At 39.1% G+C, this 27,610-nt stretch overlaps 1 protein-coding gene across 6 annotated transcripts in view; it reads left to right on the top strand.

Moving 5' to 3' along the window:
- RAPH1 (Ras association (RalGDS/AF-6) and pleckstrin homology domains 1) overlaps positions 1-27,610 on the top strand; it is a 178,645-nt gene that overhangs the window by 102,811 nt on the left and 48,224 nt on the right. Inside the window, exon 1 of one of the 6 annotated variants that reach the window (XM_015868248.2) lies at positions 3,349-3,700. The exons of 4 other annotated variants lie outside the window; for them this stretch is intronic. The gene's annotated coding sequence lies outside the window, so the exon portion shown is untranslated. Of the gene's footprint in view, positions 1-3,348; positions 3,701-12,540; positions 12,647-27,610 lie in introns of those variants that run through there. One more of the 6 variants, XM_015868249.2, reaches the window with a different exon arrangement.

Raw genomic sequence — 27,610 nt, 5'->3', positions numbered from 1 at the left:
ACAGAGCTTGGGGGCAATAGTAGATCTTAAGTCCTGTAGCTGTGCTACAGGAAGATACTCATTGGTCTGCTTCTCAGTAAGAAACCCTAAAAATAAAATAACTTTTTTTTTTTCATCTAGATATAAAATATATACACTCTAATTGCACTTTAGAGAAGGAAAATTAATAAAGACAACTGTGCCATTCCTCATTAGTGGAAATGCCCTACAGTTAACCTGCCTCAAGCACTTTCAACATCACTGAATCCCTTGGGTGAGATTTTCCAAAGTGCCAGCATTAGCTCAGACCTGCTCCCATTAAAATCATTCACTGACATCAGCACAGGAGGGGACTCCAGAGAGTCCCTCTGTAGGTTGGAAGATCTTAACCTTTGTGTGTACTGCTGCTTCCCTATATTTACATGCATGGCTGCACAGATATACTCAGATACATTTGTGAAGGCCATCGTTTTCCTCAGAGGAGCTAAAAAGGGCCAGTAAGTTAGCCATGTGGAAGAAAGAATAAAGGAAGGTAGCATAAATCATGGAGGGTAGCATAAATCATAGAGGAAAGGGGAACTTCAAGTAAGATGGAACTTCATCAAGTGCCTGGTGAAGTCAGATAATTGCAGCCTCTGTATCCCAAATCACAAAGCAAAACCTTCCTGAACACATTTTCAATACAATCTTATGCAGTACATTGTCTATCTATGGAGCCCCGTTGCCATTGGCAGTCATCAAGGCAAAGAGTTTAGAAGAATTAAAAAAAAAGGATTTAGGAAGCTTTGTGAGCAAAGACAACATTTGCAGCTGCATGTACTAGATTAAAACAGTGCAGAAGACAAACAAGCTTCCTGCTTCAGCGACATAAGCCGATTGCTTTGAGAGTCAAGAAGGAATGTTTTCTTGCCATGTGTTAGCCCTGCTGGTTTATTGAGCTGTGTGATGGGATGATTTGACTTTTCACTAACAGAAGTGATGATGATGATGAATGCTGTAGGTAGATTATTTGCTCATCTGTATCATGGCAACCTTGGCACTTCTATAAATAAAAAGGATCTCAGTCAATAAGTCTTGATGAAGAGTGATTTTTCCAAGCAAGAGATTGGTTTGGGACAAGTGAGAGCAGGAAACTGACCTTGTCTCAGAAAGAGACTTCCTCACTAACTGTAGGTAGGTTACTCTCCCTGTGCTTTAAATCATCTGTGACATAATAAGGTGTACTTCCTTACTTATCAGAAGCACATCAAAAGCAAAGTACATAAGAAGAGAGTGGTTGCATTTTCATTCACACTGTGTGCTTTGGAGTCAGACCTGCCATCCTACTGCAAATCTTTAGCTGGAATTACTCAAGATTTTCATAATTTAGGCTGATGAAACGAGTTCAGAAAACGGTGTTTTTGCTCCAGTGCTTGTGGTGCTGCTCTGTTTGGACTTGTTCCCACATGCAAATAGCAGCAGCCTATCCTAAGAAAGAGCAGTAGCCCTGAGGAAATCCAGCTGCTTTAACCCTGAACAGAAGTTTTTGCAATGGATTGTGCATCACACTGGCTGGCTTGAAGCCCCACAAGCTCTTGCCCAAGTCTTTGTTCCTGTTCTTGACTCTGTTGTCATTACACCTTCTTGTTTCAAGGTCAGAAATGTTTCAGATGTTCTTGTTTGTTCGTTTGACTGCTCGGTTCTTGTTGAACAGTAGATAAAATCTGAGAAAAGACATTTTTGAAGTATTGGCTGAATGAGTGAATTATTTATGTTAATGGCTATGGGTGCTATACCTGTTGCTAAGAAATGCTGTAATACTTCATCATAACTCCCATTTGGACATCCATTATAGCTAGCTGAGTAGAAAGAGATATAGTACAGGTTGAGCAAGTCATTGATGTGCAAGATAGGTTTTTAATGATGGAACTTTTGCTGGATGGAACTGGAACTCTTGTTCTAGATTGTGGCCATTGCCCCTTGTCCTGTCTCTGGCATGACTGAAAAGGGCCTGGTTTCATCCTTTTAGGTGTTTGTAGACATTCACAAGACACCCCCCCTAAGTCTCCTCCAGGATGAACAGTCCCAGATCCCTCAGCCTGTTGTTGGCCTTATCTTTTCTTATCTGGAAATGTGTATACCTTTTAACTTATTCAAAAAACTGGACTACTTTCATTACTTCATGTTAATTTTATTGGGAGATGTGTGACTAAATCCCTTGTGCTGCTCTGAAGACCTTACCCACCATGTGCTGCCATTTCCCCAGCCTGGGGGATGACTTTACATTAGTAACTGCTGTAATTGGATAGTGGTTCTGCAGGATGCATAGAGATCCATTCTGATTTTCACACTTAAAATGGCCTGGCTCTGCTTTCTACCCTACATTAAATTAATTGTGTTGTCTGCTTAGACTCAAGGCACTTTAACAACGTTGATATACAAAAACAACGTTTCCACATGCCAAAGTTTGCATTCATCAGCTGCGGCCTCTTTTTCCTTTTGCTACATTTTCAGAGCTGAGTGTGTGATGCTTTGCACACCCCATGGCCATGCAGCTGAACACGAGCTGGCAGTGTGGTCGTGCTGGGTTCAGTGTGCACACATTGACTGCTCCATGCAGTGGCCTTGCACTGGCTGTGCTCACACCGTGAGTCCATTCTGCCTCTGGGGAAGGTGGTGGTTGCCTGATCCCAGCAGGACCATGGAGAATCATTCATAGTCTGGTGGAATTAATGCACGTGACGACGGCCCCAACCTGCCTGTGAGTTGGGTTCATTGCTGACAACTGCAGGAGGCTGCTGCAGTTTCTCAGGGATGAGCTCATATTGTTATTTCACACTGATATACTGAAGTTCAGAGGTGCAATTGAGGCTGGGTGGTTCTGCACCAGTAGCAGTGGTCTCTGCTTGCCCGGATGTTTGCAGCTGACGCGCTGTCCAGAACTGAGCAGTGATCGTGTGCTGCAGCAGGTTCACACGGTGCAGATTTGTTCTTTTTCATCGCATTGCAATTCTGTGCGGACTCTGTCTTTCAAACCCCTTAACAGTGCACATACATGAATATACCTGCCCTGCGCGCCAGGCTGTGTTTTAAAGCATTCTCTTCACGCTGCTGCCGACCCACCTTTATAACGCTACAGGTAAATGAGTATTCACACGGGTGAACCAGGCACCATCCCGCACGCCTCGCCCAGCTCCGTTGTCGTTCCGCGGAGCTCGGCCGCTCAACCGCCCCCCGCACTGCAACGGCTCCCGCGTTCCAAACGCCCAACGGCCGTTCGAGACCCGGCTCAACCGTCGCCCGCCCAACGCCCGGCACCTCCCGGCCCCACGCGGCCCCCGCCGCCCCCCGGCCTCTGGCTGCGGACCCGCTGGGCGGGGCGAGGCGCGGCCCCGCCGGAAGTGAGCGGCGGGGGGAGAGCCCGGAGCGGCGGCGGGGAGCGGGGAGGGAGCGCCGTGTCCGCTGCCGGGCAGGGACGTGATCCGGCTGCCGGGCGGTTCCGCGCTCGGCGGAAACGAGAAACGGGAAAGGAAGGGAGCGGCGGCCGGCGGTGGTGGCCACCATTAGCGAGGGGAGGAGGAGCGGCGGGGAGCGGCGGCAGCAGCGGGGGGCTGCGAGGCGAGAGCGCGAGCGGAGCTCCGGTGCCGTCGCCGCCAGCGGGAGCGTGCCCGCCGCCTCCGCCCTCTGCTCTGCGGGGGATCGCCGGAGCCCGCCCGCCGGGGGCTCCCCGAGCCGGGGCGAGGTGAGTACGGGAGCCGCCCTCCGCCGGGGGGTGCCGCCGCATCGCCCCTGGGGGCCGGCGGCTTTGGGGGGGCGGGCGGCACCTCTTGGTGCCGCCTCCGTCGGCTCGCCGCGGGGCGAAGGAGCGCCGGGGGATCGGCGGGGTGGCGGCACCCGCCCCGAGCGGGGCTGCTTTTTTCAAAGCGGGCTATCGCACGTCGATGGCCGGTGGGGGCTTTCTGGTGCGTTCCCCGCGCAAGGCGTGCCTCGGGGCGGGCTGGGCGGCGCGCCGGGGGTGCGCGAGGGCTGCGGTGTGCAGCATCCAGACAATGTCAGCTTGGGTGAGTGAGACAGGGAGTGAGTGAGTGAGTGAGTCCACACCCTGCAGAGCTGCGGGCGGAACGGATCCACGCGCGGCATTGCCGGGCCCGGCGCGCTCGGATCCTTTCTCCCGGTACAGGAGAGAGCGAGCGGTCGGGTTTGGTCGTGGCGCCGCGAGGCTTTTTTGTTCGTTTGACTGCTCGGTTCAAATCCTGGATCTCTTAGACCTTCCAGCTGTAGGGCTTAGTGAAGGCGGGCTGGCGTGTGGAAGGCGAGGCTGTTGTCTGCCTCGGTCCTCGTGAAGATGAGGAGAGTGGGAGGTGTGTATGTACGTATTTATATGCATTCACATAGACATGTATCTGCACACTTAATTGCATCTGGGCGATCATTGGTGGTGGGAGGGGAAGGAGTGTCTGCGTACGTGTGTGTCACGTGACCCACGTGAGGCTGACACAGGTATTACTTCTTTTCTCCTGCATTCAGCTTAATGGTCTTAAGAAGCCGGTGACTGAGCTGTCAGTGTTGGACCATTTGTTTTGGATACGTTCTGTGGGGCAGAAAATAGCCACATAAGAGTTTGGGCGCTGTCATACCATTTTATTTCGTCAATTTTACTGGTATTGTGCCTTTTTTTTTTTTTTTTTAACCTAACTATATGTATAAAGAAAGGAAGAAAACTTGTATGTGTAGTGTTCCTTCTGCTGGAGGGGTAGAGGTGCACGCTACCAACACCCAACATCTGGGTTGTCATTTATATGGTGAAGGAATGGAACTACTGTCTGTGGGACTGAAGAATCGTACCCAGAGATAGCTCCATGCTAACCATAAAGGCCTCTTCTCATCTGTTCCCTTGTCCTCTGGTTGGGGATGCAATAACTTATAAAACTCCATTGAGCTGAAAAGTTAATTTTGATATTTATTGACGACATAATACATCAGAAACAGCAAACATTTGTATTTTACTATCTGTATAATCAGCTTCTCTCTGCTAAGACATTTCTTATGAAAACAGAGGAACAGGAAAATCACTAGCTAAATCATCCTCAGAAATGAATATAAGTTCTGGGAACATGTTAAACAGTGAGATTTAAACATGTAGATCTATCCATATTTAGTACGCTTATATCATTGGTTGGGTGTGGTGGATAGCAGAATACAGAGCTGGTTTATTGCACTTAAATTGACATATGATTTTCATCTCAGTGGGTGATACTCTAATGTATGTCAGGGAGAATCTAATAGAACAAAGAGGTAAGTGGTACTAAGGAATTTACTTGATGCATTTCTAGAAATTTCATTCTCAGATAATCAAAAAGCCAAGCCATTTTAAGAAATTCATATGACTAGAAATGAAGGGTCCTTCTGCCAGTGTTTCTCTGACTCAGCATCAGAGAAAGGCAGGAACAGTGATTAACAAAAAAAAACCCAGCATGGCTTGCCAGATGTTAATACCTCAAAAGATTATTAAAAATAATGTGGAAAGGAACACTGACAGATTTTTGTTATTTCAAGTCTGCTCTCCGTGCATATCTTTAAGCCGTTGCTCTCAGTTTATAACTCAAAGTATTATTTTCCTGTGGAGTAATGAGTTGATGTAAATTGTTTTGAACTTCCTGTGTATTACAACATCCTGCTGTTTTTTTAGTAAGGTAAACCCCGGTACAGAGAACACCTGTTGATTTACAGGAATGCATGAGCCAGCTCAGCTAACTTTTATAGGTAATGGTTCACACAGTTGATTTTAAGAGGCTTTGTTTTTTCAGGAGTGTCTCATGATACCTTGATTATCAGTATCTGTGAACATCTTATTTCTCCATTTCAGCTGTAAAGGCTGAAATTATTTCAGCTGTAAAGGCAGCCTGTTGCCTCTTCATTCATTTTAGGATGAATGAATAGTAGGAACATATGCTCCTTTGCCTCTCCTTCAGTGTCCCCTACCCTTCCTCCTTGTCCCCCAGAAGAGATGTGCTTTATTAGTTTTCACTCTATGGCTACTAGAGTTTCTGTTCCTTCTTAAAATGTCTTTCAGTCACTGGAGGGGGAAAAAATATATCTACATACACATCTGTCCAACTGGAACAGACTTTTAAATCTAATTCAGGCAAATAGTATGAGGAATAGTGCTGAAGATCCCTGGCATGAAATAAACTACATCCCCATCTAAGTAGTAGAAAAATGCAAATATCTCAATAAATGAAGCAAAAATGGGAATTAAAACAATGTTCATCACAGCTTCTTTTTAACATCTGTTCATACTGAGGATCCTGCTGGTAATATCTAGAACTTGTTATAGACACATAGCAGAGTGGGAGATGTTCCATTTGTATTTTAGCACTAAGAATAAAGACTTAGGGATGCTGGCATTATGGGGCTTTACACCATTTTGTACAATTGCTGGAAGATGACATATGCTGGTTTACACCTGAATCAGGTAATATCAAGTCAGATTTATGGAAAAGGTGATCAATTTGTCTTTAAGAATGATGTAAGAGTGTAGAAACAACAGCAGACTGGTGAGTAGTTAAGTTTATTTCTGCATGAAGTGTAACTAACCTGTGTTAATTTTCAGGAAACATAACTCAATAATACAACACTACTTTCTAAGTCCTACTAAGGATTCAAAAGGATTTATCCTAATTGGCTGTCACAAGTAATGAGTACACACCTGGAATGCTTTCCATCTCTAAGAATGCCTACAAGGTTAGAGAGTGCCACTGGAGAAAGTTGCGCTGTAACTACCTGTTACAGTAGCTATTCACGTTAGCAAGGGATGAATGTTTCTTCTTGGTCATCTACTAGCATTTTAATCGCCTAAAACCAATAGTTATTCAAAATGGCAACTTACTTTCAAAAGGCAAATACCAGAAAGTAGTAGTTGGTACCAAGTTTTAGAATACCAGAGAGGGAAAGAAGAGGTGTAAGGGGAAGGCTGGGAATTCCAGAGCTACTGTGAAAAGAGGTTGGATTTTTTTTTTTAAATTTATTTATTTATTTTTTTTAGTCGCAGAAAGATTTGATGTGTCACTGTATTTCTACTTTCATCTTATTGAATTTAAAATGCTGTAGTCAGAAAGATGATTGAACCTTCATTGACTCTGGTCTTTCTCTTGTAGATAACAGAGCGTAAGTTTTAATATGAAAATACTATTGCAAGTCTGGCAAGGGGATTATTATACACAGTAGGAAAACTGTTATACTTACTTTTCTGAAGTATATGTTTAAAGTGTTGAAGAATTGAAGCCATTGCTGCTAAAAAAGTGCTGATTTTGAGTAGGGCAAATGTAAATTGAATAAGGATTTTTCCTGTCAGCTACAAACTACATTCCTGTAATGGATGATGAAGATAATGTATTGTTCTGTTATATCTGACCTCTGCTGAAATGTTCTGATAAACACTGTTGCAAGGTGTTGGTGTTCTGTCATGGTTGTAGATGTGAAGACATCTTAGAGGTGCTTTGCTTAAGTTGTGCTAGTGTGGATCCAAATCCCTGTACTGTTTCTTATGGCTTATTACAGCCTAGTAGCCAATTTGTAGCAGATAAGGATTAGAAAGTAACAAAAGCAAAAGGGGTGACAACACTGTCCAGTTCTGATCAGTTTGTTGTGTCAGTGTCATACTTTCATTTAGAAAAGGTCATTGAATGTTAGAGAACCTCATGATTTCTCTCAAATGCATGTATGAAGTAGAAAAAATACGCTAAATAAAACAGGTACCATATCTCCTACCAGCCTCCTGTATCCTTAATCCTCTTTGATATTTTCCCCATTATGAAGCCTTAGGAATTGTTGCACAGGGACTGACAGAAAAGATTGTTCATGAGTATGTGAGAGTTGAGGGCAGTAATAGCAACAGGGTTCTTTCTTGCTGTCAATACTAGGGTTGTTTTCTCTGGTCTTTTCCACTCCCCCAAGACTTACCTCTGTGCTGTGTTCCTAGGACCTGTAGCATTCTGTCGTATCTTTTTTTGCCCTTGCTAGCTGGATTAGATAGAATTGCAACTACTTTCTTCCAGGAAGCTCTACAAGCCTTTTGCTAGTTATACTGCAAGGTTTTTTTCATTCTTTTCTGAGGTCATTTTTCATCACAAAAACCTTTTCAAAAGCATTCTAAAGACTTGTTTACTATTTTAGTGCAATGGTAACTGGTAAATTTGCATTTGTAAAACTTAATTATGAAGGCTAAACTGTTATTCTGTTCACAAAGCAAAAAATCATTTTTGTCAGGCTCTTGGTGATACCAAAGCGCTTGCAGCCAGTCCAATAATCCTGCTCAGAAAGAAGAACAAAGAACAGCACTTACCCAACTCATGAAGGGGCTCTTCTGGTGTGTGAGAAGTGCAGCACTTCTCCTTTGCAGCAGCTGAGACTGGCACCCAAGAGATCCACTCCTTTCAGTCGCTGCCTCTTATACGAGCCCAGGGGTCTCTACCTGTGCCCACCCCTTCTGGTCGGCTGGGGAGCAACAAGCCACACCCCTTCACCAGGTGCTCAATCACCACTTTAAGCCCTGACCTAAGTGGTCTCCTGTAGTTGTTGTAGTGTTAGAAGTGCAAAGGATGCAAGTCAAGTGTTGATAAAATAATTTTGTCTGAAACAGTTGTCTGATATCGTCATTGCAGTTAAATCTCTTCAGTGTGTATTGTGGAGCTGCCTGCTGAGGGTAAGTGCAATGCTGAGTGGGTTACTGCACGCTGTGATAAGTGTTACCTTTTACAAAATAGAAGTCATAAAAGTGTTATGTTTTGTTTTGTTGTGAAGTTTTGGTGTTTCGGGACATTCAGATGATGTTGAGGCAGTTTTTCCCAAATGAAGTTGTTTTAATGAGTAATGAAAAAGATTGAGTTTTTTTTCTGTGTTTCTGGATTTCTTTTCAGTCTTTCTATTGGCTGTTATGATAAAATACCATTTTGTTCAGAATACCTGTGTGATTAGTTTACCCATGGAGAAATTATGCTGAAGCTGCCAGATTTGCCTCTCTGTTAAAGGGCTGGTAGACTTGCAGTGTTATGTTACATTTGACTCTGTGAAGTAACTGAATCAATCTTTACAAATACACATGTGCTGGAAAGACAAATGTTCAGAAGGAAACTGGGTTTCACTTGTTGGTTTTCATCAGCCCATGTCTCCATGATGACGTGTCCCTGATTAGGTTGCATTACAGGCACTACACAAGATGGTATTAGAAAAACATATCTACATATTTTTTGGAGGAAGTAAAATTGTTTCATTTAAAAACTTCTGGTCATTAGTCTTTGTATTTATACTTGGTATAGCCACAGGTTTGCTTGTATCCTTGGTGGTGCTGACTTAGTCTTGAGAATTTTGCCTTCCCTTCATTGTTTTCCTAGCAGATCCTTAATGAAGTGGTGTTAATAAGAGCAAAAAGGAAGCAAATAAGATTAGATATGACTTTTTTCTTTCTTTCTTAGCTGAAATATCTTGAGGTCTTAGCTTTAGGGAGCACTAAACTGTTGTGCATTAGGAGTACCCTCCTAAAAAGAAGAGGCTGGGGAGATTTTATCCTTGTAAATTCTGTAATTCATTTTACAATGGGATCCATGATATGCTAGGCTGGTAAAAACTGAAGGGGTGATGAGTTGTGGTGAAGGATAGAAGTTAACTGGGAAGCTGTTGAGAGAGGTAGAGAGCCTATCCCCTTGTATATGTCTTTTTAGACAGCGATAAAATACTTCAGTAAAACAAGTGATTCTCATATGCCTGAAATGTGAAAACATTATTTAAAGAAACACAAATTCCTTTTTTGGGTGACTGTTTGCATTTTAAGGTCATTAAAAAGCATTTATCCAGAGTTTCGGAGTCTTAATGAATAATAATAAACTACAATTTTCTAAGTGCATGTGTTTGTACATCCAGATGACAAATATTATCTACACTTAGTTTTTGTGAAAGCTCTAACTGAATACTGAAAAAACAAGTTTTCAAGATGTTTTCAAGCATCTCATGAGTAAAGCTACTTTCTGCAGCTTAACAATAGTTGTCCAAAGGTGAAAATGTTGCGGGAAGCGTATTAGTATTGTAGAAATACTGTACTTGCATACTAATTGCCTTAATTTTAATCCCGTGCTTTTCTACTTGCTCTCTTAACTCACTGCTTGGTACTTCTCTCCTTTATGGCTTAGAACAAGAAGTAGTGAATTACAGAATATTTGTATTCCCACCACAAAGGTGAAAACATGTTATTGTGACCATGAAAGCGTTTGCTCTGGTTATGTCTCCTGTTATTGTCTGGAAGTATGGTACAAGGATCTGAAGTTCTTAAATTTGAGTTACCTTGAAGTTGCTGTAAGAATGTGGACTATGTTATGAGAGAGCCTGGGGGGAAAGAAAAACAAAACAAGTCACAAAGTCATATTATCTAGGTGTTTGTGAAGTTAGTATGTGTTTATCCTTAACTGTGTGTTTAAGTTTGTGTCCAGATACTGAAGAGTAGTGAGCGGTAAGTGTGATTCTGTGAAATCTTCTCATCAGGTCTTAACAGAGAACTATTACTGCTAAATACTGTAAGCAGGGAGTCAAGTGCAGTTTTGTCTCTGTGCAGTTTCTGTAATTGGAAATAGCCCCCAGCAAAGGCTCAGGAATGTGCACCAGAAAATTTACCTGGCGTGGCTTTTACCACTGTTATTTACAGTGATGCTGGGTTCTGGGTTGTTCTGAACTGTAGCTGCAAATACCTCTCATGTAGTTCTTCTGTTCAGCATTGATGTCTGTGTAAATTCATCCACTTGTCATGCGTAGCTGTTAGCTTTTGTTCCTGCACTTTTGAAATAAATGAAGGTGGCAGTGCTTTAACAAATCTGCCTTAGGGTATTTGATGCTGATAATGATATTTTTTTTTGTTCTTGCTTCTCATTGTCCGATTTGTAATTCATTTCTTCTTCAGTCAAAAACACCAGATCTTTTACTGAAGTGGCCAAATTCCTTCAGCAGGAGTGAGAGTCTGGTGGTCAAGAGAAGTCTTGAATTTCCTCTGTTGAGAGAAGATGACTTTCCTGAGTCTATTACAGCCTCTTTTAAAAGCACTTGATGTGAATTGCATAAAGGATACAGACTCTTCTTCTGATGCTTTAAAGAACAAGGCGCTCTGTGGGAAAAAATGGTCACATCTATTCCAGCTTTCTTCAGGGATCACAGCTCAGGGAGGTTCCTGCCAGCTGCTCTATGTAAAGCACATTGCTGCTGGATTGCATCTCTACTTAAAATAATGCTTCACTCTTTGGTAATATGCTGTAGACTATTCCTAGGCAGTTTCCTGTTCATGTACAATTGGTTTTCATTTCATAATGACTCGCTTAGTTCATGCCTATATAGTGATGAAGCATCTTGCATGGAATTTTTGATTCCGTGCCAAAAGCCAAACATTCCAAACTCTTTGTAATTTATTGTTTAGCCATTTTGTTTCTTGCTGTCTTTCTTACTAGTGGAAGGATCACTGTAATCTTTTTCTGTTTTCTTTTGATATGGTATTAGAGGTTTGTACTTCCCAGGTGCCTGTAACCAGTTGACTAAAGACATTTGGTATAAATGTGTTTAATAGAGCATTTGGCTTTAGAAAAATATTTGTAGCTACTAAACAGTGGTATTTTAATTAAGCAACAGGAAATAATACACACTAGTAGTTTTCACTCACCAGTAACTTTGCAGAGTAGTAATGGTGACTGGAACTTGTTCCTTTGGCCATCTCTGATCATGTCATTGGTCAGGAAAACAATTCTGCCTAAAGCTGGATAGCAGATGATCACTCTTATTTTCACCTCGACTCGGGTATATCTATTAACAAGTAACTTAGTGATGTCTTGTGATCAGTTCTGTGAAACTGAAAGGCTGTTTGTCAGACAGTAAATTCTTGCCCAGGTGGGAAGGAAAGGAATTGCTTTCTTTAATGAAATATTTGTTTGTTCTGGGTTAGAGAGCCCAGAGATTCTCTATAAAGTGTGCAGCAGAAGTGAAGTCTTATTTTTAGTAATTACATGAAATGAGGGCCTCATAGAAAAGCGTGACTGTTGTCTTCCTTTCTAGCAGCTGGCAGAGCGGAAAATCGAAGCAATAGGGAAATGAATGAAATTCTTAAGAAGAACCACATATTGATGTCACATTTCTTAAAGTGAAGCATGCAGTGTCTTCATGAAGACTGCTCTGTCCTAACTAAATTCTTGCTGATAGTGCAGCATACAGCTTAAGCTTTTGTGCTTACTATCCTAGTTAGAGATAAATCAGAGCTTCCTGTTTAAAAAACAGCAGCAACAACAAGAAACAACCAGTCAAAAGCTTGTGGTTAGATTGAATGAAGCTTTCTAATGTTTTATTGATTATTCCTATTTAGTTTCAATTTGTGCAAGAACTTCAAAAAGTTCCTGAAAACCAAATAAAGTGGAAAAAAAGCCCTTGGAGTGACTTACTACTGCTTAGTAACGACAAACCCTAAATTATCTTTTATCATGTGAAATGGAATATTCCTGGAATGACTAACGCGCATTGAAGGGTTGAAAGTTCAGTGTAAAGCAAACAAAGTATTTTCAGACTGTGCACTTTCAACTTCAGTGGTGTTTCATTTCTGAAATGCAATGCCTTAAGCGTCTCTTGGAAAAAGACAGGTCACTTAATCTTTATTCTCCTGAAGTACCAGGTAATATTTACAGCTTGTATGTAGGAACTTTGCTTGGGTAGACTGTTACTCCCCAAACTCCTGGATGTGAGTTTCTGTCTTTATTTCTGGACCTAGATCTTTCAAAAGTGTACTAGGTTACCATGGCCTTCAAATTTAAAATACATATAATATAGGAAAAATGTTTTCACTTGGCAGATTATTTTCATTTAATGTACGGGCAGTTTGTTAGTGTGATTGTCATGAAAAGAGTTTATATTGAACTGTTGTTGCTCTCTTTCTAGTGTGAGGGCTAACCTAAGTGCACTACCCAAGGAACATTAGCATATTATTTGTAACATTGGAAGTCATTCCTCGTATCTGTAGCACCTTCTGATGGTGGAGGTCTAAACTCATTCTTGTGAGCTGCATACTTTCTATTTTGAAGATGCCTTCGTGAATTGAAGCGTTGCTGTATACTGTGACAGTGGGCCAGCTACATCTTTGTAACATTGTATTAGCATTTGCGAAACAAGAAATGAACTCCACACCAGTAATATAGTAGGTCAGAAGTGTTTGTAGAACAATGAGAAATGTGCTCTTATTGGGACTTAAGCAGTATTTTACCAGTACTTTCTTTTAGTTTCTCAAACTTGTAAAACATGAAATCCTCCATATGTTCGGAAGTTGATCCCCATCCATTTAATTTTTTTTCATTCTTGAAAGGATGCAGTATTCCTTTAGTTTAGAATGTATCTCACTTGAGACTAGAAGGTCAGAATCCCCTTCCCCCCTTTCTATTTATTTTTTTATTTACATTTGTATTTGTGATCATTATTAACTGTCTGAGATGAGGTTAGTCTTCCCTTTGATACATCTGTTGCCAGGCTGTGAGTGTTTTGAGAGTAACACTTCTATGTACTGGATCTGATGAAAGATGATAAAATGTTGCAAGACTTTGCATAGACCTCTGTTCTTCCTAATGCCACCTAAAATTTTCTTTTGCTATTTTGGCTGAGTTGAAGTGAGATAAATGGCCAGTTGTGCTCTCATGAAAATGTTAAGAGTGACAGCTGACCTTGTCTGCATTCTTTTTGCCTTCCAGTATGGTTTTAAATACTTGATTTTACAACTGAGCGTGCTTTCTCTGTGCTACAATGTGCCATAGCAGTTGAGAAGGCATAGCCTGGCAGCAAATTTGGCAGCTACTTCTTCATTCCTTAAATGACTTTTGGTGGTTTGCTTTCCTTAAAATGTTGGTGTTTAAGCAAGGTTCAGGCAGTGATTAGCAGCAATATGGTCACTCAAACTAAATAGTTGGAGTAGAGTGATAGCTGTTGTTCAAAACTAGTACTTGCAGCATGAAACTTTTTTATTATTTTCTAGTAATATATCATTTGGAAAATGTAGATGGCTAACCAATTAAAATGCTTGGTTTACATACTTTTTGGTAAGAAAATTGTTTAATTTTGCTTGACACTAGTCTTTATGGTTATTTGTTAGTGCCATGATTATTAAATTAAGGAAAATGGCTTCATGTGGGATTTGAAGGTAAAAGAAGCCCTGCATTTACTCAGTGTTTTCTGTCACTTGTGAAGTTCAGCTTGTCTCTGCAATGTTACTATCATCCTTTCACTGGAGCCAGCAGGATTGCAGCTATCTGATCCTGCATGCACTGAGAATTGCCTGTATACATGCAACTACTTTGAATGTTTGGTTTGAAGCTTCTTTATTAACATTAGTAAATAATGAAGATCTTCCTAACACTGCTGTCATGCAGCAGTCTGGTATTTAATGCATACAGATCAAGAGCTGTGTAGTTCTCATACTTCTTTGCTACTATATTAAATATTTTTTATAGATCGTGTTTAGAAAATAAGTTTGTAACAAACTCTGGTCTTTCTCTATCCAGAGATGAGCAGGATATGTACTGAAATTATGCCTATGACTCTCCATTCTCTAAATAATTGATTTGTACCTTCAGTTTGTTGCTAATCTTTTTAGTGCCTTGAGGAATATGACATTACTTAAAAAGAGGAAGTTAGGTCTGCCGCAGAGGAAGCATTATATTATGGATTAAATGCTGTCTTTGTCTTTTTTTTCTACTGTCTCTCTTGTTACACATATGCTTTTATTTTCTTTATACAGTTTCCAGTGGTATATCTGAGTCACAGACAGCTGTAGCAGTTTGGAACATTCTGTATGTAGTTCTCTGGTCCTCTTCTCAGGTATTGATCTTGGAATGTTTGCTCCTGCAATTCTTGATTTGCAGCTGGATAGGTCGAAAAGTACTCTTCTTTCTGTTCACTGTTGCTTCCTATATTCAACCTTATATTTGCATGTGTGCTCTTAAGTTTTGGCTAGAACTGTCTAATAGGAGAGACCATGAATACTGAGAATTGCACAGAATATTGTCCTTCATGTAGTATATGTTCCCAATCACAAAGTGTACATAAGGGAGATTGGATAGTATGATTAGCTATGTTCCTGTATTGTTACGTGCATGTCCTCTCCCACTGGGAGAAAATAGTTCTGACGCACTAGAACTGAAGAATGGTTTAGCAAATTGTTACCCATGACTTGGCTTTTTTTTTTTTTTTTTTTTTTGATAGCAATTTTTGGAAATAAACAGAGCTTGGAATTAACCTTACTAGTTACCTTAGAGCTGTGAATGATGTGAAGCATTCTATTTAAAGGTTGTTATATAGTATGTAGGTTGAAAACTTTCCATCAGTGGAGTCTATGTCATCTGAAATTAGAGTACTTTTTGTGACATGCATGCAGTTAATAATTAATGGGCTATCTTTTGTTGTTTTACATGTTTACTCTTTGGGAGCTGCTTGAGTTGGTTTGATAGTAAGACTGATACTGTTGTTTAATAGTGACGCCTCAAGTTAGAAATATGAATCCAGATTTTGAAGTACATCTCTGTTTTTTCTTAACCTAGAAAAGAGTAAGTGTCTTCTGTACTAAGTTTTGGATAGTGTGATGAGCATTTTCTACTTGTGACATTAAGCTATAAATGTATTGAGTATTTTGTCTGATCTTCTACCATACCTTTCTGATGCAGAAAGAGTTGGTATTCTGGAGTCCTGATTTAGACATGGTAGCTTCTTGATAAAAGCATTTTCTTGTTACAGTTTGGATCTTGCAGACTTAGTCTACAGAATGATATTGATATTCTGTTATATGCATGAGCCGGAGATCTTAATTCTAGATACGTTTCTCAAATACTGGTGTCTGAGGTTCCTAGCTGCAGATGCTACACTGTGCCTTTTTGCTTCCCTTCTTTATAGAACTGATGCAACTGGTTGTGGGACACTCTCTGGGTTATGATTAAGCTGTTTCATTTCCAGATCCTGTAAATGGTTGTACTGAATGGATAGTGACAGTGATATATACAAGTAATGCTGTGAGGTGTGAATTCCTGGTGGTTATTCTCAGCACTGTCATGGGACCAGCCAGTCGGTTCCCTTAATATCTGAGAAGATCTACTGGCAGTTCTGAAACATCATTTACAGCTGTTCTGTCTGCTTACTAACACCTAGATGTGGAGTCACCCACTGCTGATGATAGTAGATACTTTCCAGGAAGCAAGTGATGAATTTTGGATAGCTTCTTGACCAAAACTTCTGTGTTTGTCTTGATGATCATTAATGTAAGGAATGGCTATTATACTGACATTGCACTGATTATGGTTTTGTCAAGCTTTTGCTATGCTGTTGTATATTCTATGTATGTTCTGTGTATACTACTGTATGTACACTACTGTGTAGTGCATTTTATTATCAGATGTGCAAAAAGGCACTAGAGGAAATGTATCCCACTATGATATGAAGTGAAGATAATAGCTTTCTCCTGATATAATTTTCTGACCTCTCTAATACAGACGCTGCTAAAAAGTGGTGGTTGTGAATACTAAGAATTCACCTTTGGTCTGTGTGACCAGCTGTTTTTAGCACTGCAATAATACCGGTGTGTGGAAATCTTTCCAAACTTTCCTCTACTAAATTCTGAGCTTCTTTTTCTTTTCACTACAGAAGTACGATGGATTGTCTCCTGCATCCTGCAGATAGTCTTCACCTTTTTATTGTGATGGGAAACAGAAATCTTCTGGTTCCTTTCAATAGTTGATTATGAGCAGGGTTTGATATGTTTATACTTACATGGGAGCTTTGCATGAGAAATCTCCCGTGCCAAAGTGAAGTGGTTGGGATTAGTCATTTCAGCAGTTTTTTGAAGGTTTTTGCAGTGGGAAAAGCCTGGTTTGTGGGGAAAGAAATATCAGTAGTACAAGTTAGAAATCATGTTCAGTGCCTTGTTCTCATCATTCGTCTAATTCTTTCATCACGTAACCTACAAACTAAATTTGTGGATGATCTTTTGTGTTCAGACATGACACTGTCAACTGGAATATTTTTTTAAAAAATTATATCCTGAGGTTAGTTTTGTCGTGGCATCTGAAATACTGTACTTAGTGCTATCAACAGGAATAGGGGGCTTTCCTGAATTTGTTTATTACATTTCTGTTGTCTTTGACCTGGTTATACGGTATGATTATTCTCTCTCTTTTTTTTTTTTTTTCCCTTTCTTTTTTTTTCTGCCCCAACATGCAAAATTGATTTGGCATTAAGTTCCAAATTATACAAAAGTAAGCACAGAGAAGATACATCAGAACTCCTTAGAAACCATTAAGTCTACATTAAGTGTAGATGTTGCACTGAGGGACGTGGTTTAGTGGGAAATACTGGTGATAGTTGGGCTGGATGATCTTGGAGGTCTTTTCCAACCTTGGTGATTCCATGATTCTACACATGGCTCAGATGCTGGTGGATAATTTCTGTGCATAACGATTTATCATTTGACCTGTTTAAAACTGTTGCTTTGAATTATGTCAAATCCTTTCAGCCACTGAGTGACATGTACTATAATCCAATCTCTCATTCCTCTCTTGATATGGCTATGTGCTATGAAAATTCAGATGCCTTGTATGTTACTGAGTTGACTCTGTTATTTCCTTTATTATTTTATTTTTAGTTTGCTAAGTTAACTTCCCTCATTTGTGCTTAATGCCAATCAAGTTCTGTTTCACCGCGTTGCAGTGTGAAAACCTAATCTCCTCATGAGATGTTTCATCCAAAACTATAGCTATATAACAGTGCTTGTGCCACACTGTCATCCTGAAAAGCAATGGAAGCATGCTTGGATGTTAGGCATAAAATTAAAAAGTCCTAGCCATGTTCTGAAAATACATTATATAAGTTAAAATATTCATTTTTAAAATCAGATTTTTCTCATGTTTGTTGGTTTTACTGATGTGTCACGTTAATGGAAATGATGAAGTTCTACTTCGTTCTAATGTTCCTTCTTTTAAGAAGTTCCTTTTTATTTTTGAAGATTGGGAGTCAGATATTTTAGGTCTATTTCTACTATTGCAGAGCAGGAGAGGAGAGATTAATTTCAAGGGATACCTTAATGAAGGACCTGCATTTTTAACTAGCTATATTCTCTAGCCATCCCTCTGCATACCCCAGTGTTAGTCAAGTGAACTATCTGCTGTGATGTATGTGTTCAAGGTGAGATGTCCCAACCTGGATGAAAAGAGCAAGAGTCTCACATCATTCTTTACATGGAATGAGGTCTCTAACTCTGAATATGGAGTATGACAGACAGAGTATGTCACCTGTGTTAGATTGCAAGTCCTCATTGCATTGCAGTGTTGCCCTCCTGCTGATGGAAATAGATGTGTGGCATAAGAAAATGCATCATTCCTTTGTGGTCTGAATGTGATCCATGGCAGAAGTTATTCACAAATAAGCATGTATATTAAGAATTACATTACATGTTTTAGTAGTGCTGCTATTACTGCCAGGTTGTCTTAGGATGCAGGAAGAACATGCAGAAAGCTCCCAGATAAAATGAATGAAATCTATGATGCTACCAAAAAACATTTATTTTCCTGGATTGTAAAGGCTGTTTTGATTTGTCACAAACTGGCCCTTAAAGATAAGCTAGGTTATAGCTCCCATCAGCAAAACTTTATCAATACTTTGGAAAGATAACAGGAATAAGTTGCCAGCAAGTCTTAGATCTAAATGGACATTTGAAGGTGTAAAGACAAATATAAAAACAATGAAAGCAATTAAATACTTGTGGGGTTATTTTTGGTTTGTCAAATAACCCAAATGAAACTTCAGCCAATGACAGTCTTCCAGACAATTCACACCTTGCTGTTAACAATCAGTTGCAGTAAGACTGTATTTTAATGTAGTGTTCCACAAACATTTGGATATTCCTTTTCATTGAATTTGGACAAAATGCAGTAGGTAAACACAATTCAGAAATTCTTCTGCTTTTAAATAGTAATGTGCTAATGAATTAAAATATGTATTCTAATGTGGCTTTTAAGCTGGCCCATCATCTACTTTTTAAATAGTAGGTTTTACTGTTCTGTGGCTTATTCAGCTACAGCAAATCAATGCAAATCAGTTCTGTCTTGCCAACCCTTGTCCTTAACAAGATGTGAATGTGTTCCAACTAATTACCATTTCTTGTGTCACAAATAACATTCCTTATGCAGCGTGGTCAACTCAGTTCAGCTGCTTTCAGCAGTAAAAATACTCATTGTGGCACATATTCAGCTTGTGGAGTTCTATTCTGTAGTTTATTCATCTGGCTCAGTTCTTAGGGAGGTCTTTATACCAAAGAAGATATTTTGGAGGAAACAAAAATAATTGTTCTTTTGGGACACTGAGGAAAAACTCTTTACTGCAAAGCTTGCCAAATTGTTACACAGCTGTTAAGATGATATAATGGCTTTTTTGTTTAAGTTTGTAAATATGAACTTCCTTCTGTCTGCATTTATAATTAATATAGCTGCACGCAGAGAGAATTTTTTTCAGAATTTTTATTGAGGGAGAGTATCTATACAATACTTACATATTTACATACACGGTTTATATTTGGTTGTGAAATGGATGACCTAATTTTCTGTGAACTAGATATAACCTCCTCCCTGAGTCCCACCAAAAGAATGTATGTCTAGAATAAGTGTCTGTCCTGGTTTTACATGGCAGAAAATACTCATTTGTAACAGTTCTTGAATGGAATACCCTTAATCCTAGGAGACATTCGCTGTAGTGAAATTGCAATAGAACCTACTTAAACTTTAAAAAGAGTCTCAGCGTGAATATTAGATTCTGCTTCTTTTGTGTATATCTGGTATTCCTGTTTGTTGTGAGACATGTTTCCTGCTGTTTTCCAAATTGTAATGGAGGAAATGACAGCAGTGGTGATCAGCCTTATGGGTGCAGGCTTAAGTATTTTGGAAAGGAACTGTGATTGACTACAATGATACCATAAGCTGAGTTAATGTTTTGACTTAAGAAGGGCATGGCTCTTTGAGCATTGATGCAAAATCAGTATGTCTTATGGTATAAGTCTATTTAGCACTGATTTTTCTAACTCATCTTTAATATTTAGAAATTTACATGTAGTTATGTCTGTATGAGGACATGGCTGTTTATAGTCTGCAGGGGAAAAAAGTCTGAGGTAGCACTGATAGTAAAATAACATACACCTTTCAATGTGCCTATGTTTTGCTGTTGAGGACTCTTTTGGAGAGTGCTGCATGGTGAAGCCATTGAGCCATACTGTATGGTAGCTTTCTTTACCTCTTTGAGAGCTTCAGAGCTCCAGACTTTTCATGTTCACAATTCAGTTATTGTAGGAGGGTATTGATGCCCCATGTTAATGAATGCCAGGGGACTGTCTCCTTGTCCCTACAAACTTGTGTTTCGTGTGGAAATTAGACTGTTGTGCAGCGCTGTTCAGTTGGTCTTACCTTGGTGTTTGAAACTGCTCATGTACCTTCAGTATTTAAAAGACCAAAAAAAACCAAACCAAAACAATAAGGAAAAAAAGAACCACCACCAACAACAAAAACCAACCAAGAGTTTGAATGGAAAAAACTTTGTTAGCCATGCTACTTTCAGATGGTGGCTTTAAGAGTAGCCACAAATTATATCTGTGGTGAAAAAAAGTCTTTAAAAGTTTGGTTTACCTTAAACTTAGTTCAGTCAATTTTTGGCATTAGTTTTCCTTTTGTCATCTAAATATGTCTGACTTTCATTTATTGCTTACCCACAGCATTAAGCTTAGATGACAAACAAGCATAATGGAATGCAGGGTGACAGAACTTACAGTTTGCTTGAGAGAATGTTTTTGATGTGAAACACAATGTGCAATGTACATATGCCTGAGTATAATGCTGCACTCAAATCACTTGCTTTGGATTGTATTCCTTCACTGGATAAAATTGGGGTCGTTAGTTTTAATCAAAATAATAAAAAAGATCCTGATTTTTTTTTTTTTTTTTTTGTGTTTGTGAATGGCAACACAGAGATCATCAGCTCATGTCCTTTTTTTTTTTTGTTAATTGTTGTTATGTCTGTTCCCCTCTCCTTTGTCCCCCCATCTCCCCTTGATGTGCAGCACCAAAGTAGTCTACTGTCTTAGTTTCAGTATGCAAGAAAAACTCTATTCACAAAGCTGTGGAGCATGTTGGCAGCAGACTTTCCAGACAGTAGTTGTCTATTTGACTTGGGTGCTGAGCTGTTTAGACAAGATCTCTGCAGTGTAGGATCTGAATAGTGTTTCCGTAGGAATGCTGGCCTGATACTGTGGATTTCAATCTTTCTGTTTTAAGTCCTTCTTTGACAAGACTCAGCTGTCAGCTCTGTCCTCCATAGTTGTCTTACTGTATAGAAATGTCACATTCACGTCCTTGGTGATAAGATTTGCACTTTTTTTTTCTTTTTGCAGTGGAAGCTGATTTTCTTATGTTGTCCGGAACAAGTGCTTTAAAACATTGGTTCTGTGTTAAATATTTACATTCTGCCTTAATCTCTACAATTAAATTTTAAGTTGAGTCATTTTTATATGCACCAGTTGGTGCTTAACTGGCTTTTAGACTTCACAAACCTTTGAAATGACAAAAACCTTTTTCTTTTCAGAGTGCTTTCTTGTCTAAGTGCTTTTCTTTCCAGGAAGCAGAGTCCGCTACTAGGGTTCTTCCTTCTTCTCTTCCTCAGCCTTTGCTGCCAAGATATATTTAGAAGCTGAAGTTATGCAGCTTTTCAGCATGAACATAAATCTATAGAGCACATCTTAAACGTACAAAATTAATTTCTTAAAATGTTTTAATGGATTTGAAGTTTCACAAGACTTAAAAATTGAAAAGTAAGAACAGTGTTCAGTGGATAGCACTTTCATGCCTATTAATTGGCTGTGCCAAATTTCATAGCTTTATACTTCAAATTGCTGGTACTGCTTTGAGTTACCATGTGGACTTCTTCAACTATAATAACTATACCATACAGAGGAATGACACATAGTTCACGATAGAATCAAAAACCCACGTGAAGAAAGTGTTTGGTGGTTTGGGTTTTTTTTGTTTTGTTTTTTTTTTTTAATCACTCAGGAAGAAATATATTGCTAACTTTTTACACTTTGGGAAACTTTGGGAAGAACTTTGCAGTGACATTCTGCTCAAAGGGCAGTTAAGTTGTATTTTCAGTTTTCATCAGTGCTGACTGAGCCAAAAGCAAACAGCAAAAGCAAAGCTTTCTTCTATAGATGCACCATACAAATCGTTCTAAATGAAGTTCAACTGAAATATAGGCAAAACATTTTTGTGACACATAAAACAACACAAAGGGATGTTTAAGGGATGTGTACTTTGGGGGGGGGGGGGGGGACGTTTTATTATGTTTAATAAGCTATAATACAGGTGTGCATATTTCCTCCTTAGACTCTCAGCTAACCTATCATAATTGTATGTAGACAGTAATGCAATATACTTTAATTCAGTACAGTTAAAAACTTTTGCCCAAGGGACCCTCACAAAGGTTAAAAATAATAATTATGCCAATGCTCATTTAAAATACCACACCAAACACCAACAATTTGTAAGATGTAGGTACTATCCAGTAGGACTCAGAACAAGTTGCCAAATTCCTTTCCATAAGGACAGTATAACAGTCGTAGTTTAAAGACAGTGAACTTTGGCAAAGGCAGTGCTTTAACTATGATAAAAGAAATAACACTGTTCACAAGTTGCTTTATATAAAATTTCATACCATGTTATATACTCCTTACTCTAACCTCAGCTGCAACAGACTGGAAGGTGAGTTAGGATTTCTGCTAAGAATTAAGACTACATCATCACAAAGATTGGAAAAAGATCTTCAGGGTCACCTACAAACAATATTTCCCCACTTTTGTCTGGTTTTGATATATATTTTTTTCTTCTGATTCATCTAACTTCAGCTGCTCTCGAAGAAAGAGAAGGCCAAATAGCACGCAGCAGAACTACCAGCTGTTAGACTTCTTGAAGAACTGTTTGGACTGTTACAAATAGTATGTGTGGAAATGTTGCCTTTATATCAAAATAGAATTCTTAAACTGTTTACACAAAATACCATGCATGTTGCATTTTATGTTCTGTTGTTACATGCGGAATGTTTCTGAAGATGCAGTTATGGATGTAAGCAGTTCTTGTTCTGTTTTTCCAGGCAACGTCAAGTTTGCTTTGTGTGCTTTGCCATGGCTCTTATCTGTAAATTGGAAATCTGCCTTTCTTTCTTTGTTCTTCCAACGTGCCTGCTGTGGGCTTGCTGAGAACTGTCTACAAAAATGTTAAAGGCTTGTGTTCTCACTTGAATCACCATCACCAGATTTGTCAGGAACGATTTGCCCTCGGTGAAGTGATGGCTGCTGTCACCAATCACTTAGCTGTAGTCCGTTGCTGTCTGTGTACCTGTGAGAAGATCAAGGGTCTGCAGTGTCTAGGAAGTGTACTTAGAGGATTTTGAGGAAGCTTCTGAAAGAATTCAGGGGTGGAATAGCATAAGTTGTGAGTTGCTTATGGAATTTCAGTGGGGAAGAAAGACACTTTTTAATGATTATTTACTAACAACCTCAACTCTGAGGTTGCAGCCTCATAGTTCTGTTGACGTTATTATATTAGGCTTAGTATTGCTTCTGTTTCTTCATCAACTTGTTAATGTTTTTTGTTTCTTTTTGAGTGTCAGGTTTCAAAGTTAAAACTGACTTGAAAGAGAAGCTATAACAGTGTGTTACAATAACTGCGCAATGAAGATTTTGAAAGTGGGAGCTAATGTATGCTTTCAAGTGCATATCTCTCCCTAGTGAAGGCAGGCTATACTTCTAATACAGGTTTAAAGCTATACATTTTCCTGGCTTGCATACTCTCATTTTCAAGAACAGGTAATACAAAGATGTTGGCTCCTGCAACTGACGACGAATTTCAGTCTTTTGGAGAACACCTATGTTACTTTGTGATACTTGGAACAGTATTTTTAGCAGACACAACTTTTGTATGTAAGATTTTTTTTTTATGCAGCTTTTTAGATCTGTCTTTGTAAAGAATTTTCTGTGAGACATGATGTTATCTGGGATGCTCTTTACACAGAACTTAATGCTATTTGGGTTCTCTGGCTGAAATCTTGGTTCTGAAAATTGGGCACAATGATGGATGAAACCCCATCTTTTTAAAGCAACATCTGTTTGGCTAAATGTGAGACGGACACTGAAATGTATTGGAGGAAATAAAGGTCTTATTGTGTGCCTTCTCTGCAGAGCAAATTTCAGATGCAATTAGAGAAATTCTTCAGTAGACTTTTCAGCAATTTTGGTTTGTCTCCTGTCAAGAAGAAACATATTTTAAGTGTATTTTGGTGTATAGGAGGTCACTTTATGGAAGTTAATTTTACATTTCATGTTCTGTGATCAATATATATAATATGTAAAAATAAAAACACTAAAGTCTTAGTAAGAAACCAGTCACGTGGAATATAGGGTAGACTTCTCCCCGATCCACTTTGTGTTTTACCTCTCTCTCTCTCTCACAGCTATCAAGCAAAGAAAGGGTGGGGTGGATATTTCATAGGTATTCTTGCTATGGCACATCAGGGGAATTTCCTGTTTGTTGGAAATCAAGATGATGAAGTAAACGCGCTAGTATCTTCACTTTGTTTATTTCAGGAAATTGGTGGCTGATTGAGTAAACTAAAGTTAGAGTGTACAAGCTGTGATTAAATACAAAATGAATTAGTAGTTGTAGTGGATGTGGGGAAAAGTTTTTATTCCTTGATGCCACTAACCAGAAAGAACACTTTCTGTCATTTTGTCTGTGGATAGTGCTGTGATTTCTTATTCCTGCTTAACAGACTGACTACTTCATTTGAGAGTTTTTGTTCTGAATCTGAGGAAAACTAGAGAGCAGCTGTGGTGTGTTTGATATTTTTGTGGTTAAAATCTCTGGGCATTATAAGAGGTTGAACAGCCTCTTATAATCTGAAAGGTGCAACAACTGTAGCATGAACACCTTGTGCTGTTTAGAAAATCTCTATTTACTGTATACAGCACTGGTATATTTTGGGGGATTCCAAGAACACTGAGACAGTTTGCTTTGATGTCCGATATCTGATTAAGACTTCTCTTGTTCCAATTGCTTATTCAAATAGTTGTTAAATGAATTTTAGAAACTCTTAATTAAAGCTGTGTTGTGTTGCTACAAATATTTGTGTTCCAAACTGATAGTTAACGTAAAGAAAAAGATTTTTTAAGGGCTTAGTAAAAAGTTATTATTTGACCAGGCTTAAACACAAACAGCTGGAGGCAAAGGCAAGTTCTTGTACAGACATGTGCTTAAGTTTAGGAGTAGCGCTAGAAATGCTGTGTGTGCTTGATTGACTGTTACTTTAAGCAGCTTTTAATTGATATTTTATTGAAACTTCAAACCATCTGCAGTGCAAAACATGCACTTCCAGATGTGAGGATTTCTTTTCAGAGACTTGCACACATTGGTGGGCAAGGGCGGAACAGTTGTAAGCTGTCTGTTTTGCACCTTCCAGTTAAAGCTGAGAATAAGGCCTTGCAGTGAGGATGCCTGGTTTTATATTAGTGGAGTTCCACTTTTCAGGCTAGCTTCCTGGTCAAGTAAAAGACTTGAAAATGAAAGTTCAAAATGCATATTGCTTTTTAGACTTTTCTTCATATACATTTTGCCTAGTGATGTCTTCCCTATGCCAATTTCCTTGAATGGTGAAGTGTTGCACATCTTGTATTTTGATCTTGACTTCCTATGTTTGAAGATCATGATTTTTTTTTTGCTGAAGTGCAATGCCATATTTTAGTTTTGAAGAACAGCTTAAAGGTGAACCCCCATGCAGTACTGAAAACTCAGCATAAACATTTCTGTTTTTCAAATTGCTACTAATTATTTTAATAAATAAGTAAGGAATAAAATAGTTTCCTGAAGTAATGCTGACTCCCCTGCTTCAGCAGTTGGAGTGAAGTTGAATTTGACAGGACAAGTGAACAAGAGTTGTGGTATATCGTGTTGATTTATTTAATGAACACATCATTGAAAAGTCAGAGGGAAAAGGTATGAGCTGGAAAACAGATAAACTTGGGTCAGAGGTTGTCACATTCCTTTGTAATCCAGTGACCAACTACTGAAATAAATTCTTCTGACTATTGACATGATTAAATACAACTCTTTCTTACTTGGATCTTACATGGAGACAGGTAGAGATGGCTACCAGGGACCTTAATGGGTCACCCACAGTACTTCTGGTTATGCGAGCCTCTTTGTAAGTGCAAGGCGTAGCTCTTACTTTTTCCATTTCAGAGCTACTTTGCATAAGTAATTTGTTGTTTAACTAGTACAAAAGAATGCACAGAAATGATTTTTAAATTGTAGCAACATATGCTATCTTGATGCATTAAACAAATACAGAATTTTGACAGAATTACTGACTCAGCGGTTTCAGAAGTATACAAACTTGCTGACTGTTAAGGTCTTCTGTTTTTACTAAAATGCCTAGTTTTTCATTCAGATGTTCCACATGTTTTCAGCATATCGTGTTGAGTACAAGCCTAGGAAACTACTGCCTGAAGCATGGTTTGAAAAAAATAAAAAAGAAAAACACCAGCTCAAAATAGTATATAGAAAGAGGCCTTTACATGGTACAAGACTTTCATTCGGGGTGTTCTGAATTTGATTTTTTTAGCTGTCAGATTTTCTAGCTCAGTGTTTGAATTTCAGAGATATTGAAATGTGTCTGATATAAGAGCATTGGGATATATCCAGCCTCTACCTGTGATGTTTAAAGCTAAGAACTCTTGTTCAGGTTTTCATCTAGATTACTCCTGATGTAAGCTGATTTATAGAACATTGGGAAGTTCTCTATGTATAATCCATGATTTCTAATCTTGTTCATCTTTTTTTTTTTTTTTCCCCCTCATTTTTATTTTTTTTCCCCTGGGAATAATAGATTTCAGAATGCCTTAAGACACAACTGTTAAGAGGAAATTAAGAATATTGAGAGGAAACATGGAAATACTAAAACATGCGATCTACAGCTTATCACCTGTGCGACGTGGTGTAGGGAACCTGCTTTGGCAGGGGGGTTGGACTCGATGATCTCTAGAGGTCCCTTCCAACCCCTACAATTCTATGATTCTGTGATCACTTGCTTGTTGATTCGGTATTAAAATCAAAGGAGAAATGTCAATACCAATTATGGCATAAGAATTTATATATATATAAATATGTACACATTTTTCTTTTTAACTGAAGGGCATGGAGATTTTTTGATCTTTGTCTTGTGAGCAGAGGATCAGTGTGAAAGAAACAACTTGTTTGCTCCAACTGCCTTTCATTGTTTACTGTAACTTCAAGGAAATGTGGGGAAATGTGAATATGCGTTTTGGTTGTTAGTTTTGCAATGTGCATCAAATTCATTTACTCCTCTAAAAGTAACCCCTCAAGCCTGAATTGTATTAACCATGCAGCTTTTAGATTGCTTTAAGAAGTCAAGTGAACGAGCATTACGGGTAAAAAAATGTTCTAGAATCTTACTTGTATGGTGCAATACAGTGGTCTTCTGTCACATATAACTTCTTAAACGGTAATTG

This window comes from Coturnix japonica, chromosome 7 (genome assembly GCF_001577835.2).
Source record: "Coturnix japonica isolate 7356 chromosome 7, Coturnix japonica 2.1, whole genome shotgun sequence".
Taxonomy (NCBI): Eukaryota; Metazoa; Chordata; class Aves; order Galliformes; family Phasianidae; genus Coturnix; species Coturnix japonica.
Note: the sequence above shows the minus strand (reverse complement) of the source record. Positions and strands in the feature narration are given on the sequence as shown.